This window comes from Elephantulus edwardii, unplaced genomic scaffold (assembly GCF_000299155.1).
Source record: "Elephantulus edwardii isolate Elephantulus edwardi_28Jun2011 unplaced genomic scaffold, EleEdw1.0 scaffold00018, whole genome shotgun sequence".
NCBI lineage: Eukaryota > Metazoa > Chordata > Mammalia > Macroscelidea > Macroscelididae > Elephantulus > Elephantulus edwardii.
The window spans coordinates 11,775,238-11,780,766 of NW_006399768.1; the positions used below are offsets into that span (position 1 = coordinate 11,775,238).

A 5,529-nucleotide genomic window follows, 5' to 3' on the forward strand; every position below is an offset into this window, starting at 1 on the left:
TGTAAATATTCATTAAAATTATTAAAATTTTTTTTTAAAAAAGAGTGTCAGAGTGGATGAGGATGACATGGGTAGGACAGGGTTCAGATCTGTTGTAGGGTCAAGGGTCGAGTCAAGTGCACTTGACTCAACAGCACCATGGATTGCCAAAAGAAGAAACAAGTCTGCCTTGGAAACGGTGAAACCAGCTTGCTCCTTGGAAGCAAGGATTCTGAAGATCTGTCCCACATACTTTGGACACCTTGCAAGGAGGAGCAAGTCCTTGGAAAAGGACATCATGCTTGGAAGTGTGGAAGGACAGCAGAGGCGAGGAAGACCCTGGAAAAGAAGAATTGATAAAGTGACTGTGGCAGAGACAATGAGACTGGCTCAGGATAAGGCAGGGTTCAGAGCTATTGTTCACAGGGCTGTCAGGTGTTCTGGTTGACTTGACACCACTTAACAATAACCACCACCAGTGATTAATTTGCTTGTTCTTGCACATTATTATTATTATTATTATTATTTTACTAACAGCATATAAGAGATTATTCCTTAAAAGGCTTTCAAAATACTTTTCTGTGGTTTGTCATCCTCAAGTCACAGAGCACAGAACTGTGAATCCCAGACACAGGAAGAAATAAATTAATTTCCAGTGGACACTGACATTTAATTAAGGTCACACTAATTTAAGTTGGCAGCTGAACAGTGAAGAACTGTCAGGGTGTCATGTTTATGTAGGTTCCAAAAACTCTGTACTGGTAAAGGTGGGCGCCTGAAATGGGGCACCGCCACAGTTTAAAATTCTTGTCCATTGCCATCTACCATGACCGCTCTTTGCCTCCTGACTTTTCACCCCTTTCTGTTGGGGACAGCAGAGCCTTGAGACACAGTCGACATCTCCGCTTCATTTCATCAATGGACCTTTCCAATGTGAAGCCTTAACTACATGGTAAAGTCCTGGCATGTATCTGGAGTCCATATTCAGTTGCTGGCAGTCTCTCTGGGTTTGGTGATGTCTTGGGCCACACATTCCAGAGAGGATACTCCTCTTTTCTGAGGCCACGAGTCAAACAGATGCAACAGTACACAGCTTGTGTCCACAGGGATCTCTGCAGCTCCTCCTCCTGGATCTGCTCCTCGTCCCATGAAGGCTCTGGCGAGTGCTGCCATCAGGGTGGAGACATGGCCCAGGAGGCCACTCAGCCGATGCCACAGGTGGCCCAGGAAGACAAGGCGTGAGCTCTGGGAGTAGAGGCGCCGACAATGTCCTAGATTAGGTGCATCTTAATTTTTAGCAACATCATTGCTATTGAGTATTCTGGAGAGGTCCTTAACGACATATTTTCCTGATAAAACTTGTCTTTTGATTTCCTGGTTGCTGGTACCAAGAGTGTTGATTGTGGAGCCAAGCTAGCTGGAGCTGTCAACAATTTCATTCTCTTCACCACCTATCATGATGTTGCCAATTAGCCCAGTGGTAAGAATCTTTGTTTTGTTTACGGTGAGCTTCAATCCATATTGAAAGCTACAGTCCTAGAAGTTCTGCAGTAAATGCCGCAGGCTCTTCTCCGTTTTAGCAAGCAAAGTTGTATCATCTGCATCATGCAGATTGTTGATGAGTCTTCCTCCAATCCTGATGCCACATTTCTCCTCACATAGCTCAGGCTCCCATATAGATTGAAAAGGTGTGGAGATAGGATACATCCTTCTCATAACCTTCCCTGATTTTGAACCATGTAGTGTTTCCTTGCTCTGTTTTGACAATTGCCTCCTGGTCCAAGTATAGGTTTCCCATAAGCATAATCATGTTTTCTGGGATTCCCATTCTTCTCAGAGTTAGCCAGTGTTTGCTGTGATCCACACAGTCAAATGTCTTTGTCTTTGCATAGTCAATGAAACATGGATAGACATTCCTCTGATAATCTCTGCTCTCAGCCAAGATCCATCCCGCATTAGCTATAATATTATAGTACCATGTCTTCTTCTAAATCCAGCATGTACATCTAGCATTAAACAGGATACTTAGGTTTATTAAGAAATTATATTATTAACATGATACTTAGGTTTATTAATGATTATTAAGGTTTACTGTTAATGATTGTTTATTACTATTAATAATTAAGGTTATACTTAAGTTTATATATGATTATCAAACATGACACACTGATTTATTAAGAAATGATACATGTATATAAAACATTAGTCTAAAAAACATAAAGTAGCAAAATACATGACATTTGCCTCCAAATGAGTTGGTATTAGATAAAATTTCCAGTACATTGAGATTTCTATAGTCTACGATTAACTCCCTTTAAATGGAACTTGGGCACCAGTTAAATAGTTAATATAGTTTATTTTCAAATTAGTTCTATTTTGTCCTAGTTTTTTGAAAATAGTGATACTAATCCTCTTCAAATGTTATACAAATTTTAAAATGTCAGTACAGTAACTCTCTTTAATTCAAAGGAGAAAAGCAAAGCTAGACATAATTATGTCAAATCTATAACTTAAATATGCTGCAGAAGGTCAAAGACTGAAGCTTCCTATGAATCTCATCTCACAAAAAGGCAATATCATGATAGAAGGAGGAAGGATTAAAGTTGTCACTGATTTTGGCTTGCTCAGTTCCTCAATCAATACTCCTTTTAAAAAAAGTTTGTGTACACTGTGTTCCAAACTATTCTTCATTCACATTGGGTTTCATACAATCATTCTCATGCATTGTTTTTGTTGTTATGTGCTGTAGAGTTGCCTGGGACTCATAGAGACCCTATGTACAATAGACGTAAACCGTGCTCTATCCGGTGCTAATCTTACTATCTCTGAAACACTTATTCCCATTACCCCAGTCACTGAATCAATCCATCTCCTTGAGGGTTTTCCTCTCTTGTGCTGTCCCTCCACCCTTCTAAGCATGAAGTCCCTCTCCAAGGATGGGTACCACCTTGCAACATGTCCATAGTATGTCAGATGAAGCTTTAGAATCCTTGTCTCCAAGGAGCAGTCTGATCCTACCCTCTCTAGGAAGAACATGTTTTTTCTCCTTGCTGTCTATGGTATATTCAACACTTTTTTCCAACACCACAGCTCAAAAGCATCAATTCTCCTTCTATCATCCCTTATCATTGTCCAGCTTTCCAACATATAGCAAGTAATTGAAAAGACCATGGCCTGGATCAGGCGCACCTTATTCTCCAGACTGACATCATTACTCTTCAATACTTTGGAGATGTCTCTGACAGTAGAATTTCCCAATGCAATTTGTTTCTTAATTTCATGGCTGCTTGTACCAAGATTATTGATTATAGAGCCAAGCAAACTAAAGTTGTTAACAGTCTCATGAGTCTCTTCACCATCAATCATGATGCGGCCAATTGGCTCAGTGGTGAGAATCTTGGTTTTTTTGATGTTGAGCTTCAATCCATATATGTTGACCTTCTGCAACAAGCGCTTCAGGTCCTCCTCAGTTTCAGCAAGCAAGGTTGTGTCATCTGCATAACACAGATTTTTGATGAGTCTACCTCCAATCCTGATGCCACATTAAGCCTTGTGGATGATCTGTTCCACATATAGATTATAAAGGTATGGCGATAGGATATATCCCTGGCATAAACCCTTCCCAATTTTGAATGAAGCAGTGTTTCCTTGCTCTGTTGTGACAACTGCCTTCTGGTCCAACTATACATTTCACATAAACACAATCATGTGTTAAATCACAACAAATTGTGACAAACTTTGAGAAAAATTGGAATCCTAGAACACTTGACTCATGTGAAACCTGTACTTGGACCAGGAAACAGTTCAAAGAACAGAGCAAGGAAACACTGCCGGGTTAAAATCAGGAAAGGAGTACATCAGGGATGCATCCCATCTCCATACCTTTTCAATCTATATGTGAATCATATGGGGGGCTGGACTTTGTAAGAAATAATGTGGCATCAGAATTAGGGGAAGATTCATCAATAACCTGCATTATGCAGATGACATAACCTTGCTTGTCAAGACTGAGGAAAACCTGAAGCATTTGCTGCAGAAGGTCAAGGACTACAGTCTGCAATATGAATTAAAGCTCGACATCAAGAAAACAAAGCTTCTACCACTGGGTCAATTGGCAACATCATGATAGCTGGAGAAGTTAAGCAATTTCAGCTTGCTTGGTACAATCAACATTCTTGGCATCAGCAGTCAAGAAATAAAAAACCAAATTGCATTTGGAAAATATGCTGGGAGGTTCTGCTCCAGTGTGCTGAAGAGTAATGATAGCAAACTGGAGATTAGGGTGAGCCTGTGCAATTTCTTGGTGTACATCAGAAAGCTGTGCAGTGAATCAGGATGACAGAAGAAGAATCAATGCCTTTGCATGTGGTGCTGGAGAAGAGTCTTGAACATATCGTAGACTGAAAATAGAACAAAATGGTTGTTCCTGGAGAAGGTGAAACCAAGTTGCTTTTTTTTAAGCAAGGATTTGAAAGCTTCATTTCACTTACTTTGGTCATATTGTCCAGAGGGATCCGTCTTTGGAGAAGGGAATTGTGACTGGAAGTGTAGAGGTAACAACACAGGAGAGGAAGACTCTGGATGAGATGGATTGACACAATCTTTAGTGTAATAGGGAATGGTGCTTCAGAGACAGTGGTATCGGCTCAGGATAGGGCAGAATTCCGAGCTATGCATTGGGTCACTATGAGTTGCAAATGACTCGACAGCACATAACAACTGCAACAACTTTAATAGCATAGTATTGACAAAATGTTTACTTTCCTCTACAAAACGTTAAGTGAACAATTCAAACTCAGCTAACAGTATCATGGAAAAAGTGCATAGAAATCTGTTTTCATACAGATTACAGCTAAGGAAAAACTATGTTATTGTCTCCTCTATGATATATGGTATTTCTATAAGCTGTAATCGATGGGAATGATTCTTCCTTTTTAAGAGATGGAAGGACCACTGCCATGGAGATGATTCAATTTTTGTTGTTATTATGTGCTGTCAAGTATACTAAGACCTATAACAACTCCATGAACAACCTCTCTGAACTTTGTCCTATTCTGTGGCAACCTCATCATCTCTGACATACCTGACTCCATTGTAACAACCACTGTGTCAGTTAATCTCATCCAGGATCTTCCTCTTCTGTTCTGGCCTTCTACCCTGCCAATCATGATGTCCTTCTCCAAAAACTGGCCCTTCCTAATGACATGCTCAGAGTACATAAGATGGAGTTTAAAAATCCTTGCATCCAAGAAGCAAATGGATTTCACCTTCTTTAAGACAGACCTATATGATCCCTTGACGGAGATGTTATGTTCATGTCATGGTACGATGCCAGGGTGTGTTCAATATTTTTCTCCAGCACCACAACTCAAAGGTGACCCTTCTGTCATCTTTATTCATTGTCTAGCTCTCAGACATGTTATCAAGCATTTTTTTAAAAAGACCATGGCCTGGATTATGTGCACCTGAATCTCTAAATTGACAGTATTGCCCTTTAGCATTCTAGAGTGACCTTTGTTGTTGTTGTTATGTGCCGTCGAGTCATTTGCG

At 40.1% G+C, this 5,529-nt stretch overlaps 1 pseudogene; it reads right to left on the minus strand.

Annotated features, from left to right (window-relative positions):
- LOC102851758 overlaps window positions 1-890 on the minus strand; it is a 13,643-nt pseudogene extending 12,753 nt beyond the window's left edge.
- Window positions 891-5,529: the final 4,639 nt, after the last annotated feature.